At 38.4% G+C, this 21558-nt stretch overlaps 1 protein-coding gene and 1 pseudogene across 3 annotated transcripts in view; one reads left to right on the top strand and one right to left on the bottom strand.

Moving 5' to 3' along the window:
• Nucleotides 1-21558, bottom strand: part of DENND4C (DENN domain containing 4C) — a 135693-nt gene that overhangs the window by 107388 nt on the left and 6747 nt on the right. The window lies entirely within an intron of this gene.
• LOC115844018 (cytochrome c oxidase subunit 6B1 pseudogene) lies at nt 1988-3463 on the top strand (annotated as a pseudogene).

Raw genomic sequence — 21558 nt, 5'->3', positions numbered from 1 at the left:
GGACCGGGTCACGAACCTGCGTCCCCTGCATCGGCAGGCGGACTCTCAACCACTGCGCCACCAGGGAAGCCCCCAATGGGCTATTTAAAGTATGTTTTTCAGTTTCCAAATTTTGTACTTGGAAATTTTCCAAGAATCTTTCGGTTACTGACTTCTAACTTAATTACACTGTGCTCAGACGATATACTGTGTATGACTTGAAGTCTTTTACGTTTATTGAGATTAGTTTTATGGCTAAGAATATAGTCTATTTGATAATTATACAATGTGCATTTTAGCAGAATGTGTGTTTTGTTGTTGGACAGAGGTCAAGAAGGTTATTAGTGTTGTTCAAATCTATATATCCTTGCAGATTTTGTCCGCTTGTTCAATCAATTATTAACAGAGTGGTATTCAAACTACAGTTCTGACTATAATTATAGATCTGTTGATTTCTCTTTTCAGTTCTATCAGTTTTTGCTTCACGTACTTTGAAGCTCTGTTATTAAGGGCATAACTATTTAGAATTACTACATCCTTTCGATGAACTGACCTTTTTATCATTACAAAACGACCTTCTTTATCTCTGGTAAAAATGAGTCTGTATTAACAAAACCTTTTAAAAATATTAAAATATTTATTAAAAACTTAGATATATAGTTAAATATCATTAGATGTCATTTTCCAACTATAGCCAATATAACCTTTCAGAATCAATTTCATTTCACCTTACTGTTTAGAATGGCATACATTTTAATAAATACTGTTAATATCAACAAAATACTATTAACTTCAATTTACAAGGCTAAATGTAGTTTACAAAATTCCTCTCATTGTAACACAAAGAGTTTTTTAAAGGTTCAAAACTATGTGTTCCTTGGTGTTCCAAGCCATACAGAATGAAAAATGAACACTGTTTAAACCACAAAGAAACTAGAGTATTATCAAAGTTATTTGCTACATTAAAGCAATTTAAAATAGCACCTTAGTGATTTCATTTAGAAAGCATTATCAACATCAGTTATGCTGGCTGGATCATGGAGCTACAAAATTGAAAAAGCAAGTCATTTCAGATAAAATCAGTTTCTTTTTAAGAACACAAAGCAGTGTAATTCTCTACTGTTGCACCTGCAACTGAAAGTTTTGTAAAGAAGGAGGGCTGTAAAGAATGGCTGAAAACACAGATGCTTTAAAGGGGTCACACAGGATATAAGAGTTGTGGGAACTAGAGACCACAGGCAGCCACTACTGGTCAGATCCATCCAACTGTTGCCAAACAGACTGGGCAAAACCAGAATTTCCTTTTTGTCTTTTCAAGGGAAGCCAAAATAATCCGGATTTTTTTCCCCAACATTCCAGGGTAGAACTCTTGTGACCTAAACATGTGTCATCTACCTCTCGTGCCAAGTGTGACTGCCAGGGCCTTAGAGAGCCCAGTTAGTTCCTTTCCAACTTTACCCTGACTGTACAGACTCGAGCATTGGAATAATCCAGATTTTTAATGTAAATCTCCAAGTTTTAAAGTATCAGCAACTAATTCAAAATCCTAGAACACTAGTAAGTTCAAACAAAACACATAAGCAGGCTATATTCACTCTAAAGATTAAATATCGAGAAAAGAACAATTTCTAAATTTCATTTAAAAAATATTGACCTGGTTAGGGACTTCCCTGGTGGCACAGTGGTTAAGAATCCACCTGCCAATGCAGGGGACATGGGTTCGAGCCCTGGTCCGGGAAGATCCCACATGCTGCGGAGCAACAAAGCCCGTGTGACACAACTACTGAGCCTGCGCTCTAGAGCCGGTGAGCCACAACTACTGAGCCCACGTGCCACAACTACTGAAGCCCGCACACCTAGAGCCTGTGCTCCACAACAAGAGAAGCCACCGCAATGAGAAGCCCGCACACAACGACGAAGACCCAACACAGCCAAAAATAAATAAGTAAAATAAAACAGATTTTTAAAATAATAATAATATGCATAAAGAGAAAGTGCAATGTGGTAAATGGTACTTCATGGTCCTACAAATCTCAGCGAAGGGTATAATGGAGCGCATTACGGTAGTCCAAATCTTGCTCAAAGTAAAAAGTTTTTATTAAAGCAGTTCCTATCCTTTGAGGTTTCAACAAAAGTATAGGGGGAAATGGAGGAAAGTGGAAAAAGTATGAAAGTAAGAGTGAAATAACACCGCTTTCAACTCAAGAAGTATACAGAAAAGCATCACTGCTAATCTGAATATTCCCAATTTTAGCTACACTCTCTACAATGTTGGAAAACTAGAATATAAAATGTGCTAAATTATTTTGTATATATATGTACATATATTTGTATATACATATATGTATATGTACACAGAGAGAGAGAGAGAGAGAGAAATACAAAGACCTGATCAGTGCTCCCCCAGGGAGTTTTTTCCTTTGTTTTCTTTAAAAGCTAAATCAAACCTAAACTTTATTCACTTTGAGCACAAAGTAACAGAGTAAAATAACACTTCACAAGTTTCTGAAATTCAGCTATCTGGCAACCTCACCAATTCATATACAGCCAAGAACCAGCCATTAAGAACTGCCATAGATATCACCAAGCAGCAAAACATACATACTTAATGCACTTCAGTCTCTCATTCAGAGTCGGTTTAATGACAGTTTATTTTTAAAATTCTGTTAAGTTTATTTGACTACTAAATACACAGTGGAAGTAATAACAAATTAAAAGGAAGAGAGGTAAACACATTATCAGATCAAAAAATGAATCCATGAAGAAGAGAGGGAAATATTTTATGAAACAGAAGATGACCTAAAGGCATACGTTAACTAGATCCTTAACTGCAAGAGCCCTACACACCTCAAATAAACCTAATGGGTATCACTGCTTTACAAATGCTCTGTAGCATGTATAATCACGTCATCTACTTATAATGGAACGGTTAACTTACTGATGAATTCTTTTCTCACCTTTATCTACATACTAAATACTAAAATCATATATACTAAAATCCTATATAATCCTAAAAAAAAAAATCTAACCTCTATTTTGTTTCATTAGCCAATTTCCAAGCTAGTACCACCCACAGCTAATTATAACAGTTCTGTATGTTTTTTGATGTGGTAGATAAACTCCCTCTTCACCCTTTTAAAAACTTTCCAGGCTTGTCTAGCATCTCTGATGAGGGTCACATTGAGCTTCCAGCGGCTTCAGGGGTGTCTTTAGGAGTCAGCTCTGTGGCAGAAGACATCAACTCCAAAATCAAGAACTATCAGCCTGCTCCTTTTGACAGCCACTTCCCCAACCAAAGCCAGACCAGGACTGCTGGCGGAACTACCTAGGCTTCCACCACTGTGAGAAGGCAATGTCTGCTAAAGGAGGTGATGTCCCCATGTGTGAATGATACTGGTGTGTGTACAAGTCTCTCTGCCCTATAGCCTGGGTGTCAACCTGGGATGACTGCTGGGCAGAAAGCATGTTTCCAGGGAAGATCTGAACTGGCTCCACCTCTCCTCTTCTGTCCTCCATCCTTCTGCTCAGGGTGGTGAAGGGGGACCTGGGTACATGGTGATCCCCACCCTGGGATCCTGAATCATGGCTTAACTAATAATAAATACTCATTGGAAGAGTGGGAAAAAAAAAAAAAACTTTCCAGGCTTACTCATCCAAGCTTATCAAGTTTCAGGAGGAAAAAAGTTGAGATCTCTGTTAGGAACAACTCTAAAACCCAGATTATTTAAGGAGAACAGCCAACTTTACAATATTAAGTTCTCCAGTCAAGTGCATACGGTATGGCTCTCCATTTTATTTAGGTCATTTTTTTTTTTAAGCCTTTAAGTAAAGTCTCATGATTTTCCTCACCCAGATCTTCTACATTGTTTGTTAGGATTATTCATAAGTATTTTACAGTTTTGTGGCTAATGGGAAGGAGCTCTTATGTTTGCCAAACAATCATTACTGGTACATTAATAACCTATGACTGAGTCTCAGACCTTGTTCTAAATGCGAGGAATTAAAGCAATGAAAATACCAAATGTCATGTCCTTATGGAGCTTACATTATAGCTGGGAAATAATCAGTAAATAACTATAGACTTATAAATAAATAATTTCACAAAGCATACATGCTATGAATAAAAATAAAGCAAGATATAGGGAAAGAAAGTGATAATGGAAGTGCTTATTTTTACACGGCAGTCAAGGAAGATCTCTTTGAAGAAGTAAGAAGGAAAAATCTGAGCAGGGGTTGAAGTGAAAGGAAAGACTAAATCATATGACAACAGAAAACATTCCAAGCAGGAAGAAAATTTTTTAAAAGGCCTAAGGGCAAGTAAATACCTTGATCTTTGAGGAACAACAAGAAAGCCATGGTTCTGGAGCTTAGGGGACTATTGAAAGATGAGGTCAGTGAAGGCGGAAATCATACAGGACCTTTTAGGCTAGGTAAGGTCTCTAGATTTTATTCTAAACATGCTGGGAAGCAACTAGCAGCCTCCAGATGACAGTGCTGTGTCTTTAAAAAAAAAATCACAGTAGTTGCTGTACACAGAGTAGAGGGAGAAAAGAGCAGAAGCAGGGAGTGCAGTTAGAAGGTAACTGTAGCAGTCCAAAAGAGAGATAATAATGGCTTATATTAAGGCAAAGGAGTGGGAGTGACAAGAAATGGCAAGATTTGAGATACAGTTTAAAGGTAAAAATGCTACTGATGGATTGGAGGTATGAGGGAAAAGAGAAACTAAGAATGACTTCCAGTTTGTGGCCTAACCAAGTGGGTGGATGAGGGTGCCATATATTGAGATGGTAAAGTCTGAGGAAAGAGTAAGTTTGAGTAAATACACCCAACATTCTGTATCGGACAAGTTAAGTCTGAGATGCCTACTAAAACATTCAAGCGGAGAAGGCACTCCAATACAGTGTGGCGTTTGATAAAAATACCAAGGCTGGAGTCAATAGTGAATTAATGATACTTATAACCACAAAATTAAATAAGATACCCTAAAAAGTGACAAATACTAACACAGAAAAGGCCTAAGCCGAGGGCACTCCAACTTTTTTTTTTTTTTTTTTTTTTGCGGTACGTGGGCCTCTCACTGCTGTGGCCTCTCCCGTTGCGGAGCACAGGCTCCGGACGCGCATGCTCAGTGGCCATGGCTCACGGGCCCAGCCGCTCCGCGGCATGTGGGATCTTCCCGGACCGGGGCACGAACCTGCGTCCCCTATATCGGCAGGCGGACTCTCAACAACTGCGCCACCAGGGAAGCCCCACTCCAACTTTTGAGGCAAGGGAAGAGAAGCTAGAAAACAAGACTGAGAAGGAACTGTCATAAATCAGACAAGATTCAGGATGACATAGCATTCAGAAAACCAAGTGAGGTTTTCCCAAAACTAGGGACCGATCAATCGTGTCAAATGCTGATGAGAGGTAAAGAACTTTAAGACTGAGAACGCTGACTAGAATGGGTTTAGTTGGTGAAGGTGTAGAAGAGCCAGCCTGGAGCGAGTTGGAGAGAAAACGCAAAGTAAGAAAATAGAGACGATAAGTATGAGCAAGTCTTTGCAACAAATTTTTCTCTACATGAGAAAGAAAGGTGTGTGTGTGTGTGTGTGTGTCTGTGTGTGTGTGTGTGTGTGTGTGAGACAGAGAGACAGACAGACAAAGACAGATTTTGAGATGTTACAGCATGTTCTTACGCTTGCAAATATGATTCATCAGGAAAGAAAGATGATGCAGGGCACAGAAAGGATAACATCAGAGGCAAAATCCTTAAATAGACAAGAAAACGCAGCACAGATAGAGGACTTGGCATATACAGAGAGAAAGAGAGAGAAAAAAGAGTATGGAAAGAAAAGAGAGTAAGTAGTCTTCTTAGTAATGAAAGTGGAAGAGCAAAATGACTAGGTAATACTGAGGGCACAAGGGATATTCGTGGCCATAAATTTAAAGTGAGACCAGTCAGCACTGTTGTTTTCTCCAATCACACTCAGCTGCTCAGGTTCAAGGGAACACAGAGTTTGCAACGAATTGTGTTTTATCAGGGCTGAAGTTTTGCCCTAATTACAGTGAAGGAAGAAACAAGAGAGATGATAAACTGACCCCACAAAATAGTACAGAACATTAGCAGGCATTACCATTTTTATTCAATGAATCAATGTAATTGGGTAAGGAAAGAAGTTACTGTATGAGGTGCATGATGGACAGTGCAAGAGTTGTGTGACTAATGGCCTGGTGGTCTAGATAGAATCCAAGAAGTGTCAAAATATGGTATCAAAGTATGTGAGCTGGCAGAAAAAGAAATGGAAGTCAGAATTAGATGCTTAAAATACTTTAAGTTATAGATCTTGATGATAAAGTCTAGGGTAATGGCTCTCTATTCTAACTACACATTAGAATCTAATAGAATACTTACTAAAATCAGACCAAGAAAATAAGAATTTCTGAGGGTGGCACACTCCCATCAAAAATTTTTAAGCTGCCCAGTTAATTGTAATATACAGTCAGAATTGAGAACCAATAGTCTTGGGTGTAGTTGAGGCAAGTTAAAGAGAAACCTGCAATCTGCAGATTCAAGAACATCTAATGAAGTCTCGTTCTATTATTCCCAATATAAATAAAAGCATGAGCTATGTTCTAAATATTTTACATGCATTAACTCATTTCATACTCCTAACAACCCAACAAGGTATAACTAGTATTATCCCCTTTTTTAATGAAGAATGGAAGAGAATGAAAGTATACAAAATTAAAACTCCTAGGTAGTATATGAAGTACTATAACACTATTTGTAGGTAAACTGCTGAAAGTTAAAGATGCATATAATAAACCCTAAGGCAAGTACTTAATAAAAAAGATGTATAGTTAATAAACCAATGTGGAGATAAATGGAATAGTAAAATACACTCAATCCAAAAAGGAACAAAAAGCAGGACATTAAAAACAGAGTGAGGGGGCTTCCCTGGTGGCGCAGTGGTTGAGAGTCCGCCTTCCAATGCAGGGGGCACGGGTTCATGCCCTGGTCTGGGAAGATCCCACATGCTGCGGAGCGGCTGGGCCCGTGAGCCATGGCCACTGAGCCTGCGCATCCGGAGCCTGTGCTCTGCAACGGGAGAGGCCACAAGAGTGAGAGGACCGCGTACCGCAAAAAAAAAAACAGAGAGAGAAACCTTAAGAAAACAGGAGCTGAACCAAGATGGCGGAGTAGAAGGACGCGCTTTCACTCCTTCTTGTGAGAACACCAGAATCACAACTAGTTGCTGGACAATCATCGAAAGGAAGACACTGTAACTCACCAAAAAAGATACCCCACATCCAAAGACAAAGGAGAAGCCACAATGAGACGGTAGGAGGGGCACAATCACAGCAAAAGCAAATCCCATAACTGCTCGGTGGGTGACCCACAGACTGGAGAACACATACCACAGAAGTGCACCCACTGGAGTGAAGGTTCTGAGCCCTACGTCGGGCTTCCTAACCTGGGGGTTCGGCAACGGGAGGAGGAATTCCTAGAGAATCAGACTTCGAAGGCTAGTGGGATTTGATTGCAGGACTTTGACAGGACTGGGGAAAACAGAGACTCCACTCTTGGAGGGCACACACAAAGTAGTGTGCGCATCAGGACCCAGAGGAAGGAGCAGTGAACCCAGGGGAGACTGAACCAGACCTACCTGCTAGTGTTAGAGGGTCTCCTGCAGAGGTGGAGGGTGGCTGTGGCTCACCATGGGGATAAGGACACAGGCAGCAAAAGTTCTGGGAAGTAATCCTTGGCATGAGCCCTTCCAGAGTCCACCATTAGCCCCACCAAAGAGCCCAGGTAGGCTCCAGTGTTGGGTTGCCTCAGGCCAAACAACCAACAGGGAGGGAACCCAGCCCCACCCATCAGCAGTCAAGCGGATTAAAGTTTTACTGAGCTCTGCCCACCAGAGCAACAGTCAGCTCTACCCAAACCAGTCCCTCCCATCAGGAAACTTGAACAAGCCTCTTAGAGAGCCTCATCCACCAGAGAACAGAAAGCAGAAGCAAGAAGAACTATAATCCTGGAGCCTGTGGAACAAAAACCACATTCACAGAAAGACACAAGATGAAAAGGCAGAGGGCTATGTACCAGATGAAGGAACAAGATAAAACCCCAGAAAAACAACTAAATGAAGTGGAGATAGGCAACCTTCCAGAAAAAGAATTCAGAATAATGATAGTGAAGATGACCCAAGACCTCAGAAAAACAATGGAGGCAAAGATCGAGAAGATACAAGAAATGTTTATCAAAGACCTAGAAGAATTAAAGAACAAACAAACAGCAATGAACAATACAATAACTGAAATGAGAACTTCACTAGAAGGAATCAATAGCAGAATAACTGAGGCAGAAGAACGGATAAGGGACCTGGAAGACAGAACGGTGGCATACACTGCCGTGGAACAGAACAAAGAAAAAAGAATGAAAAGAAATGAAGACAGCCTAAGAGACCTCTGGGACAACATTAAATGCAACAACATTCGCATTATAGGGGTCCCAGAAGGAGAAGAGAGAGAGAAAGGACCAGAGAAAATATTTGAAGAGATTATAGTCAAAAACTTCCCTAACATGGGAAAGGAAATAGCCACCCAAGTCCAGGAAGCGCAGCGAGTCCCATACAGGATAAAACCAAGGAGAAACATGCCAAGACACACAGTAATCAAATTGGCAAAAATTAAAGACAAAGAAAAATTACTGAAAGCAGCAAGGGAAAAATGACAAATAACATACAAGGGAACTCCCATAAGGTTAACAGTTGATTTCTCAGCAGAAACTCTACAAGCCAGAAGGGAGTGGCATGATATACTTGAAGTGATGAAAGGGAAGAACCTACAACCAAGATTACTCTACCTGGCAAGGATCTCATTCAGATCCGATGGAGAAATCAAAAGCTTTACAGACAAGCAAAAGCTAAGAGAATTCAGCACCACCAAATCAACAACAAATGCTAAAGGAACTTCTCTAAGTGGGAAACACAAGAGAAGAAAAGGACCTACAAAAACAAACCCAAAACAATTAAGAAAATGGTCATAGGAACCTACATATCAATAAGTACCTTAAACGTGAATGGATTAAATGCTCCAACCAAAAGACACAGGCTTGCTGAATGGATACAAAAACAAGACCCATATATATGCTGTCTACAAGAGACCCACTTCAGACCCAGGGACACATACAGACTGAAAGTGAGGGGATGGAAAAAGATATTCCATGCAAATGGAAATCAAAAGAAAGCTGGAGTAGCAATACTCATATCAGATAAAATAGACTTTAAAATAAAAAATGTTACAAGAGACAAGCAAGGACACTACATAATGATCAAGGGATCAATCCAAGAAGAAGATATAACAATTATAAATATATATGCACCCAACATAGGAGCACCTCAATATATAAGGCAACTGCTAACAGCTGTAAAAAAGGAAATGGACAGTAACACAATAATAGTGGGGGACTTTAACACCTCACTTACACCAATGGACAGATCATCCAAAAGGAAAATAAATGAGGAAACAGAAGCTTTAAATGACACAATAGACCAGATAGATTTAATTGATATTTATAGGACATTCCATCCAAAAACAGCAGATTACACTTTCTTCTCAAGTGCGCACAAACATTCTCCAGGATAGATCACATCTTGGGTCACAAATCAAGCCTCAGGAAATTTAAGAAAATTGAAATCATATCAAGCATCCTTTCAGACCACAACGCTATGAGATTAGAAATTAATTACAGGGGAAAAAACGTAAAAAAGACAAACACATGGAGGCTAAACACTACATTACTAAATAACCAAGAGATCACTGAGGAAATCAAAAAATACCTACAGACAAATGACAATGATAACACAACAATCCAAAACCTATGAGATGCAGCAAAAGCAGTTCGAAGAGGTAAGTTTATAGCTATACAAGCCTACCTCAAGAAACAAGAAAAATCTCAAATAAATAATCTAACCTTACACCTAAAGGAACTAGAGAAAGAAGAACAAACAAAACCCAAAGTTAGCAGAAGGAAAGAAACCATAAAGATCAGAGCAGAAATAAATGAAACAGAAACAAAGAAAACAATAGCAGAGATCAATAAAACTAAAAGCTGGTTCTTTGAGAAGATAAACAGAATTGATAAACCATTAGCCAGACTCATCAAGAAAAAGAGGGAGAGGACTCAAATCAATAAAATTCGAAATGAAAAAGAAGTTACAACAGACACCACTGAAATACAAAGCATCCTAAGAGACTACTACAAGGAACTCTATGCCAATAAAATGGAAAACCTGGAAGAAATGGACAAATTCTTAGAAAGGTATAACCTTCCAAGACTGAACCAGGAAGAAATACGAAATATGAACAGACCAATCACAAGTCATGCAATTGAAACTGTGATTAAAAATCTTCCAACAAACAAAAGTCCAGGACCAGATGGCTTCACAGGTGAATTCTATCAAACATTTAGAGAAGAGTTAACACCCATCCTTCTCAAACTCTTCCAAAAAACTGCGGAGGAAAGAACACTCCCAAACTCATTCTATGAGGCCACCATCACCCTGATACCAAAACCAGACAAATATACTACAAAAAAAGAAAATTACAGACCAATATCACTGATGAATATAGATGAAAAAATCCTCAACCAAATACTAGCAAACTGAATCCAACAACACATTAAAAGGATCATACACCATGATCAAGTGGGATTTATCCCAGGGATGCAAGGATTCTTCAATATACGCAAATCAATCACTGTGACACACCATATTAACAAATGGAAGAATAAAAACCATATGATCATCTCAATAGATGCAGAAAAAGCTTTTGACAAAATTCAACACACATTTATGATAAAAACTCTCCAGAAAGTGGGCATAGGGGGAACCTACGTCAACATAATAAAGGCCATATATGACAAGCCCACAGCAAACATCATTCTCAATGGTGAAAAACTGAAAGCATTTCCTCTAAGATCAGGAACAAGACAAGGATGTCCACTCTCACCACTATTATTCAACATAGTTTTGGAAGTCCTAGCCTCAGCAATCAGAGAAAAAAAGAAATAAGAGGAATACAAATTGGAAAAGAAAAAGTAAAACTGTCACTGTTTGCAGATGACATGATACTATACATAGAGAATCCTAAAGATACCACCAGAAAACTACTAGAGCTAATCAATAAATCTGGTGAAGTTGCAGGATACAAAATTAATGCACAGAAATCTCTTCCATTCCTATACACTAATGATGAAATATCTGAAAAAGAAATTAAGGAAACACTCCCATTTACCATTGCAACAAAAAGAATAAAATACCTAGGAATAAACCTACCTAGGGAGATAAAAGCCCCGTATGCAGAAAACTATAAGACACTGATGAAAGAAATTAAAGATGATACCAACAGATGGAGAGATATACCATGTTCTTGGATTGGAAGAATCAATACTGTGAAAATGACTATACTACCCAAAGCAATCTACAGATTCAATACAATCCCTATCAAATTACCAATGGCATTTTTTACGGAACTAGATAAAAAAATCTTAAAATTTCTATGGAGACACAAAAGACCCCAAATAGCCAAAGCAGTCTTGAGGGAAAAAAATGGAGCTGGAGGAATCAGACTCCCTGACTTCAGACTATACTGCAATAATCAAGTAATCAAGTAATAATCAAGTAATAATCAGTAATCAAGACAATATGATAGTGGCAGAAAAACAGAAACATAGATCAATGGAACAAGATAGAAAGCCCAGAGGTAAACCCACGCACCTATGGTCAACTACTTCATGACACAGGAGGCAAGGTTATACAATGGAGAAAAGACAGTTTCTTCAGTAAGTGGTGCTGGGAGAACTGGACAGCTACATGTAAAAGAATGAAATTAGAACACTCCCTAACACCATACACAAAAATAAACTCAAAATGGATTAGAGACCTAAATGTAAGACCGGACACTATAAAACTTTTAGAGGAAAACATAGGAAGAACACTCTTTGACATAAGTAACAGCAAGATCTTTTCTGATCCACCTCCTAGAGTAATGGAAATAAAAACAAAAATAAACAAATGGGACCTAATGAAACTTCAAAGCTTTTGCACAGAAAAGGAAACCATAAACAAGACAAAAAGACAACCCTCAGAATGGGAGAAAATATTTGTAAATGAATCAACAAAGGATTAATCTCCAATATATATAAACAGCTTATGCAGCTCGATATTAAAAAAACAAACAACCCAATCCAAAAATGGGCAGAAGACCTAAACAGACATTTCTCCAAAGAAGATAAACAGATGGCCAAGAAGCACATGAAAAGCTGCTCAACATCACTAATTATTAGAGAAATGCAAATCAAAACTACAATGAGGTATCACCTCACACCAGTGAGAATGGGCTTCATCAGAAAATCTACAAACAACAAATGCTGGAGAGGGTGTGGAGAAAAGGGAACCCTCTTGCTCTGTTGGTGGGAATGTGAACTGATACAGCCACTATGGAGGATGGTATGGAGGTTCCTTAGGAAACTAAAAATAGTATTACCATATGATCCAGCAATCCCACTACTGGGCACATACCCAGAGAAAACCACAATTCAAAAAGACACATGCACCCCAATGTTCATTGCAGTACTATTTACAATGACCAGGTCATGGAAGCAACCTAAATGCCCATCGACAGACAAATGCATAAAGAAGATGTGGTACATATATACAAGGGAATATTACTCAGCCATAAAAAGGAACGAAATTGGGTCATTTGTTGAGACATGGACAGATCTAGAGACTGTCATACAGAATGAAGTAAGAAAGAGAAAAACAAATAGCGTATATTAATGCATATATGTGGAACATAGAAAAATGGTACAGATGAACGGGTTTTCAGAGCAGAAATTGAGACACAGATATAGAGAACAAACATATGGACACCAAGGGGGAAAAGCGGTGGGGGGCAGTGGGGGGTGTGTGATGAATTGGGCGATTGGGATTGACATGTATACACTGATGTGTATAAAACTTGGGCTTCCCTGGTGGCGCAGTGGTTGAGAGTACGCCTGCCAATGCAGGGGACACGGGTTCATGCCCCGGTCTGGGAAGATCCCACATGCCGCAGATCGGCTGGGCCTGTGAGCCACAGCGCTAAGCCTGTGCGTCCGGAGCCTGTGCTCCGCAATGGGAGAGGCCACAACAGTGAGAGGCCCGCATACCGCAAAAAAACAAAAAAAAACCTTATAACTAATAAGAACCTACTGTATAAAAATAAAAAAGCTTAAGAAAACATAGTTGTCTCAAACAGTGATACCTATCCTGCTCCCATTAGCAGAACAAAGTTCATGATGGAGTCGTACTGAACTCTCTCTTTGGTAAATATAAGTGGTCAAGTGCCCTTTTCTTAGCTCAAATAAAGTGACTTTTCTTCAAAGATAAAAAAAAAAAAAAGATAGAAAAATAATACACACAAACCCAACCATACCAATAATTTCACTAAATTTAAGTAGTCTACCAAGACAAATGAAAATATATGTCCATGGTACTTGAAAAGATGCTCAACATTGCTCACATCAGGGAAATGCAAATCAAAACCACAATGAGATATCACCTTACACTGGTCAGAATGGCTATTATCAAAAAGATAACAAATAACAAATGTTGGAGAGGGTGTGGAAAAAAGGCAACCCTCACGCACTGTTGGTAGGAATGTAAATTGGTGCCACCACTGTGGAAAACACTATGGAGGTTCCTCAAAAAACTAAAACACAACTACCATATGACACAGCAATTCCACTGCTGGGCATATATTTGAAAAAAAAAAAGAAAACACGAGTTCAAAAAGATACATGCACCCCAATGTTCAGAGCAGCATTATTTACGATAGCCAAAATATGGAAGTGACTTAAGTGCCCATCAACAGATGAACAGATAAAGGAGACATATGGTGTGTGTGGCGGGGCCGGGGATCACACACACAGTGGAATACTACGCAGCCATAAAAAAGAATGAGGGCTTCCCTGGTGGCGCAGTGGTTGAGAGTCTGCCTGCTGATGCAGGGGACACGGGTTCGTGTCCCGGTGCGGGAAGATCCCACATGCTGCGAAGCGGCTGGGCCCGTGAGCCATGGCCGCTGAGCCTGCACATCGGAGCCTGCGCTCCGCAACAGGAGAGGCCAGAACAGTGAGAGGCCCACGTACCACAAAAAAAAAAAAAGAAAAAAAAGAAAAATACAAATAAACCTGAAAAAAAAAACTGTCCATATAAAAACTTGGATACAATATTCATAGCAACACTACTCAAAATAGCCAAAATGTAGAAACAACCCGAATGTCCATCAACTCATGATGTGGAATTTCCATGCAATGGAGTATTATTCAGCCATAACAAGGAATGAAGTACTACTGATACATGCTGTGACGCGGATGAATCTAGAAAGCATTATGCTAAGTGAAAGAAGCCAGACACAAAAGTCAAACATTATACTATTCCATTTACAGTAAATATCCAGAATAGGCAAATCTACAGAGAAAGCAAGCAAACTAGTGATTGTCAGGAGGGGGAAGGAGGGGGGAAGAGGAATGGGGAATGACTGATTAAAGAGAAAAAGATTTCCTTTCGGGTGATAAAAACAGTCTGGAACTAGATAGTGATGACAGTTGCGTAACATTGAGAATGTACTAAATGCCACTGAACTGTAGATTTTCAAGTTGTTAACATGGTGAATTTTATATTATGTGAGTTTTGCCACAATTTTTTAAAAAAGGAATGAAGTACTGATACATATAACATGAGTGAACCTCAAAAACATTATTCTAAATGAATGAAGCCAGTCACAAAAGATCACATACTATATGATTTCATTTAAATGAAATGTCCAGAATAGGCAAATCTATAGAAACAAAAACTAGATTAGTGGCTGCCTAGGGCTGGGGTGCGAGAGAGGGGGATTGGATAGTGACTACGAATGGACATAAGATTTCCCTCTGGCATGATGAAAATGCTCTAAATTAGATTATGCCAATGGCTGTAAAACTCTGTAAATATTCTAAGAACCACTGAATTGAACCCTTTAAATGGGTGAATTTTATGGTGTATAAATTATATCTCAATTAAGCTGATTTTCAAAAGCAAATTGTCAAGTGATCTAACCACTCCTAAATAAAGACAGAAACTATTAGACTGGGTTATAAAAAAGAAAGACTCAATTCTAATCTATCTACAGGAAACAAATTTTAAATATAAAGACACAAATGCATTAAAAGTAAAAGAATGACTGACTTTTGACAAAGGAGCAAAGACAATTCAATGGAGAAAAGATAGCCTCAACAAGTAGTAGTGGGAAAATTAGATACCCATATGCAAAAAAGAGACTGAGACCTTACACTTTCTACAAAAAATAATTCAAAATGAATCATATACCTAAATATAAAATACAATACTATAAAACTTCTAGAAGAAAACACAGGAGAAAAATCTATATGTGATCTTGGGTTTGGCGATGAATTTTTAGATACAACACCAAAAGCACAATCCACGAAAAAAAACCTGACAAGGTAGACTTTACTAAAAACTTCTGCTCTGTTAAAGACACTGTTAAGAGAATGAAAAGACAAGCCAGAGAATGTGATAAAATATTTGCAAAAAACATATCTGATAAAGAGCTGGTATCCAAAATACACCAAAAACACACAGAACTAAACAGTAAGAAAACAGACAACCCAATTAAGAAATGGGCAAAAGATCTGAACATATACTTCACCAAAGAATATATACATATGGCTAACATGTATATGAAAAAATACTCAACATCATTAGTCACTAGAGAAATACAAACTGAAATAATGAGATGGCAATACAGACTTATTAGAATGGCTAAAAAATTTCTTAAACTGACAATACCAAATGCTGATGAAGATGTGGAACAGAACCTTTCATTCACTGCTAATGGGAATGCAAAATGGAACAGCCACTCTGAAAGACAGTTTGACAGTTTCTTACAAAGCTAAACATAAGCTTACTGTATGATTCAGCAATCACACGCCTAGGTATTTACCCAACTGATTTGAAAATTTATGTCCATACAAAACCTACATACAATCACCAAAAACTGGAAGCAAAGAAAATGTCCTTCAATAGGTGAACAGATAAAACAAAAACAAAAACCTGATATGTTCAGCGATAAATGAGCTATCAAGCCACAAAAAGACTTGGAGGAACCTTAAATGCATATTGCAAAGTGAAAGAAGGCAGTATGAAATGCTAATATGATTCCTTTTACATGACATTCTAGAAAAGGCAAAAACTACAGAAACAGTAAAAAGAGATCAGTGGTTTCCAGGGTTTTGGGGTTTGGCAGAGAGGGCTGAAAAATTGAAGTGTGGAAACCTCTACAGATATAAAACTATTCAATATGATACTGTAATGGTAGATACACGACATTACACATTTGTCAAAATTTACAACACAGAGAGCGAGCTTTAATGTATGCAAAATTATCAAAACCATTGTGGAGGTCATGGGATCCACTGAAGGAATGTGGAGTAGGTCAAGAGAATATAACTACTACAAATGTTTGAAAACAACCTCACTGAAGGGGTCGGGGTGGAGGGGTGGCGAGATGCTGGCCAAAGTAACTTTAGAAATGAGTAGAGTCTTTAAAACTAAAAGCAACAGGAACTGCAAACAGGCACTCTAGCTGATAAAACTGTTTCACACAGGGGTATGAGTTAACAGTTCTGATACTGCTATACATGTATACTGGAACTGAACAATTATATAAATGGATGACAGACGGTGGGAGCCAGGTTTCTCATTGTCGGAGCAGGTATTTACAGATAAGCAAGGGGAGAAGTATCCATGTAGTAATGGATTAAAGTTGGAGCTCACCACGAATTCATATTTAGTTTAATATAAATACAGATGGTGATATATAGGAAGAGTTATAGGTATACAACGGGTTACTACACACAAGTATATTTCCTTGCTCAATCAACTAAGAAGACATAGAAGCAACGACATCCAGTAGCAATCAGCACACCAAGCATGTAGATCTTGCTTTCTAACACCATCCTCCAACAAGAGGAACCAAGGCTCCTTGAAGAAATGACTGATTATAGGACTGGGACAGGAAATACAGGTATCCTTTGCTTTTCAAAAGTTCACTATATGCCACTTCACTTTTACAAAAGACCTACATAAGCACCTATTTTTGCTAATCCAAAACAAATCTGAAAAAAAATTACACTTTTATGGAAAGAGGTGAAAAGCAAAAATAACATTCAGCATTTGTTTTATTTTTTATTTATTTATTTATTTATTTTGCTGTACACGGGCCTCTCACTGCTGTGGCCTCTCTCATCGCAGAGCACAGGCTCTGGACACGCAGGCTCAGCGGCCGTGGCTCATGGGCCCAGCCGCTCCGCGGCATGTGGGATCCTCCCGGACCGGGGCACGAACCCATGTCCCCTGCATCGGCAGGCGGACTCCCAACCACTGCGCCACGAGGGAAGCCCTATTTTTTATTTTTTTAACATCTTTATTGGAGTATAATTGCTTTACAATGGTGTGTTAGTTTCTGCTTTATAACAAAGTGAAGCAGCTATACATACACATATATCCCCATACATACAATGGAACATTACTCAGTCAGCATTTGTTTCGCAGCAAGCAGTTATAAAGGCAGTGTGCACCCCAAGCAGAGAGAGGAGAATGGCACCACCAAGCTCCCTCCCCAGGAACTACACTCCGCATCTCAGCATCAAGCTGATATAGCTTTGAACTGTGTAAGCATCTGTGCTTCATTTTGATTTATTGTGTGCATTCGTTAACAAGATGTGTCCTAAAGTAACTGTTTCTTCACTTTACACCATTCTGGCTTAGGAAAGGTTTCATAGGAACACTCTAGTACTTTCATATAGCAGGGGAAACCTTTATACAAAATGAGCCTGCACAGACACAGAAAACAAACTTATGGTTTCCAAAGGGGAAAGGGGGGGGTAGGGACAAATTAGGAGTTTGGGATTAACATATACACACTACTATATATAAAATTGATAACCAACAAGGACCTACCGTATAGCACAGGGAACTACACTTAATATTTTTAATAACCTATAAGGGAAAAGAATCTGAAATATATATATACACACACACACACACACTCATACACAATCACTGAATCACTTTGCTGTACACCAGAAACTAACACAACATTGTAAATCAACTATAATTCAATTTTTAAAACTTGAGAAAAAAATTTAAAAAACAAAGTGAAAAAAACAATAAAAACAAAAAAACCCAAAATGAGCCTGGAGCATTTTTTCAGTGCCAGAATTAACAAACATGCAAACAAACAAGAACAACAACAAACCCACATTTATGGGTGTATGTCAAAGGAGCATAGGAACCAACTAAAAGAGCTCCCAATAGCCAAGGCTAGAACAATTTGAACAAATAAAGTAGTACTGGATTATAACCCAAAGCATAAAATAAATATCTGTAAGTCCATGCTGATATAAATTAATGATATGAATAAATTAATAAATGAAGGAAAAGAGACAACTCTCCCATGCAAAGGAATTCTAAATAACTTAAGCAGATACTCTGTCCTCAAGGAGTGTGTAATCCCCTACTCCTTAAGTGTGGGATAAGCTTAGTGACTTCTTCCCAAAGAGTACAGAATGGAAAGGGGGAGGAGAGTAACTTTACGGTGAAGAACATGATAAACACGACCTCAGCCAGGTAATCATAACCAACATCAAAATCACAAGTCATGTTGACAGTATGTACCCCTGAGATGATGTAACGAAGGTGGCACTTTATCTCTGCAATCTTCCTCATAATCTAACCTTAAAAAAAACAAAATTGGAAGAATTCCAATAAAGGGAAATCCTGCAAAATGCCTGACCAGTTCTCCTCTGAAGTGTCATGGTGATCAAGAACAAGGATAATCTAAGAAACTGTTACACCCAAAAGTAGTCTACGGAGACACAACAACTAAATGTAACAAAGTGGTATCTGGATGGGATCCTGGAACAGAAAAAGGACATTAGCTAAAAACTATGGAAATCTGAATAAACTATAGACTTTAGTTAATAATAACATATCAATATTGGTTCATTAATTGTAACAAACATACCATACTAATACAAGATGTTAAGAACCTGGGTCTGGGGTATAGAGAACTCTCTGTACTATATTCTCAATTTTTCTGTAAATCTAAAATTGTTCTAAAAAGTAAAGTATTTTTGAAAAGGTACAAGGATGCAAAAATATATATTATGTACATTTTAATCATAAGAAAGCTAGAGTGGCCATATTAATAACAGGTAGACTTCGGAGCAGGGATAACGAGAAACATTTCATAATAACATAAAAGTTAAATCATCAAGACATAATCCTAAACATGTACAGATCTAACAAGAGAGCATTCTATAAGCAAAAACTGACAAGTTAAAGGAGAAATAAACAGATCCATAATTAAAGAGAATTCAACACTCCTCATTCAGTAATTCATAAAACAGGTATGCAGAAAATCAGTAAGGATACATAAAATTTGAAGAACACTATCAACTAACTTGACATAATTAGTATTTATAGAACATTCCATCCAACAACAGCAAAAATCCACAATCTCTTCAACTACACACAGAACATTCACCAAGATAAACCATATGCTGGCCCATAAAACAAGCCTGGATAAATTTACAGTAAGTCCCCTATACATACAAACATTCAGGTTTCGAACTTTCAAAGACATGAACGTGTGTTTACATGTCCAATCACGTAAATTATTTCAAGTATCTGGCGTACATCATCATGTGCCTGCATCCTCTACAAGTGGTTGTGCTTTTGTGTACTTTACTGTACACTACTGCTGCTGTGCAACATGAGGAGCTTACTAATGAACACCTGATGGAATTGGAGGCCCAGAGAAAGGACGAAGAGAGACAAGAGGAAGAAAAAGTAACTGAAGAACTGCAGAGATTGATGACGCAGGAAATGGCAAGGGGATTTTCTTTATTTGAGGAGTCACCGTTAGTTTTTGAGGCATAGGACTCAAACATAGAACGGTACACAAAGGTTGCAGCAGCTGTTCAGAATGCAATCCAGTGCTACCGTGTCATCTATGACAGAAAAAAAGAGCTACTACCCAGACATCACTGGAACGTTTTCTCAAGAGGGTAGATAGAACTGAATCTAGCAAGGAACCAGAACCTGTGCCATCAACGTCAGGCATGAATGAAATTGCAGCCTGCCCTCCATCCCCTATTGCTGACGATCCTTCAGCTCTACCATCTCCCACGTCCTCTCGCTCCTCCAGTCAGTAACTCTTCTTGCCTGTTCACTTGGTGCCAGCCCCTGTAAGCCAGCTGTTGTACTGTACACTGTACTTTTCAAGGTACTGTACTGTAAGATTAAAAATGTTTTCTTTATTTATTGTGTTTGTTTTTTATGTATTATTTGTGTGAAAAGTATTATAAGCCTATTATAGTACAGTACTATATAGCTGATTGTGTTAGTTGGGTGCCTAGGCTAACTTTGTTTGACTTACAAACAAACTGGACTTGTGAACGTGCTCTCGGAACAGAACTCATTTGTATGCAGGGGACTTACTACAAAAGACTATAAAACATACAGAATACGGAATGAAATTTGGAATAACAGAAAGATATCTTATAAAATTTCCCTGATATTTCAAAACTAAACAACACTCTTCTAAATAATCCATTAATCAAAAAAGAAACTGTAGGGCTTCCCTGCTGGTGCAGTGGTTGAAACTCCGCCTGCCGATGCAGGGGACACAGGTTCGTGCCCCAGTCTGGGAAGATCCCACATGCTGCGGAGTGGCTGGGCCCGTGAGCCATGGCCGCTGAGCCTGTGCGTCCGGAGCCTGTGTGCCGCAACAGGAGAGGCCACAACAGTGAGAGGCCCGCGTACCGCAAAAAATTTAAAAAAAAAAAACTGTAAGAGAAATCAGAAAATATTTTGAACTAAATGAAAATAACAGAAATCAATTTGTGAGATGCAGCTAAAGCAATGTTTAGAAGGGTATTCTTCTAAATTTATTATTTTATTACTTATATTAGAAAAGAGGAAAGCTTTTCAATCAGTAATCTAAGTGTCCACCTTGAGATGTTAGAAAAACAAAAGCAAATTAAACCAAGAGTAAGTAGAGGAAAAAATTAAAAGAAGAGAAATCAGTAAAATTGAAAATGGACAAGCAATAGAAATCCATGAGTCTAAATCAAGAAAAAAAACAGGAGGCAGAAATTACCAATGAGTAATGAAAGAAAGTACATCATTACAAATCCTTTAGACATTTAAAAACTAACAAGGAAATATTATAAACACTTTCATTCCATTTTCAACGTAGATGAAATGGACATTTTTTTAAGACACAAATTTCCAAAACTGACATAAGAAGAAACAGAAAATCCAAACAGTCCTATATATATGAATTGCCAATAACCACCAAAAGTAGGAAGAGGCAATGAAGGACTCTTTCCTGAGCCTTCAGAGTGGGCACCTTGATTTTAGACTTACAGTTTCCAGAACTGTGAGAGAATAAATTTGTTAATTAAACCACATGATTTGTGGT

The sequence above is a fragment of the Globicephala melas genome, chromosome 6 (assembly GCF_963455315.2).
Source record: "Globicephala melas chromosome 6, mGloMel1.2, whole genome shotgun sequence".
NCBI classification, from domain to species: domain Eukaryota; kingdom Metazoa; phylum Chordata; class Mammalia; order Artiodactyla; family Delphinidae; genus Globicephala; species Globicephala melas.
This window is presented reverse-complemented; position numbering and strand designations above follow the sequence as displayed.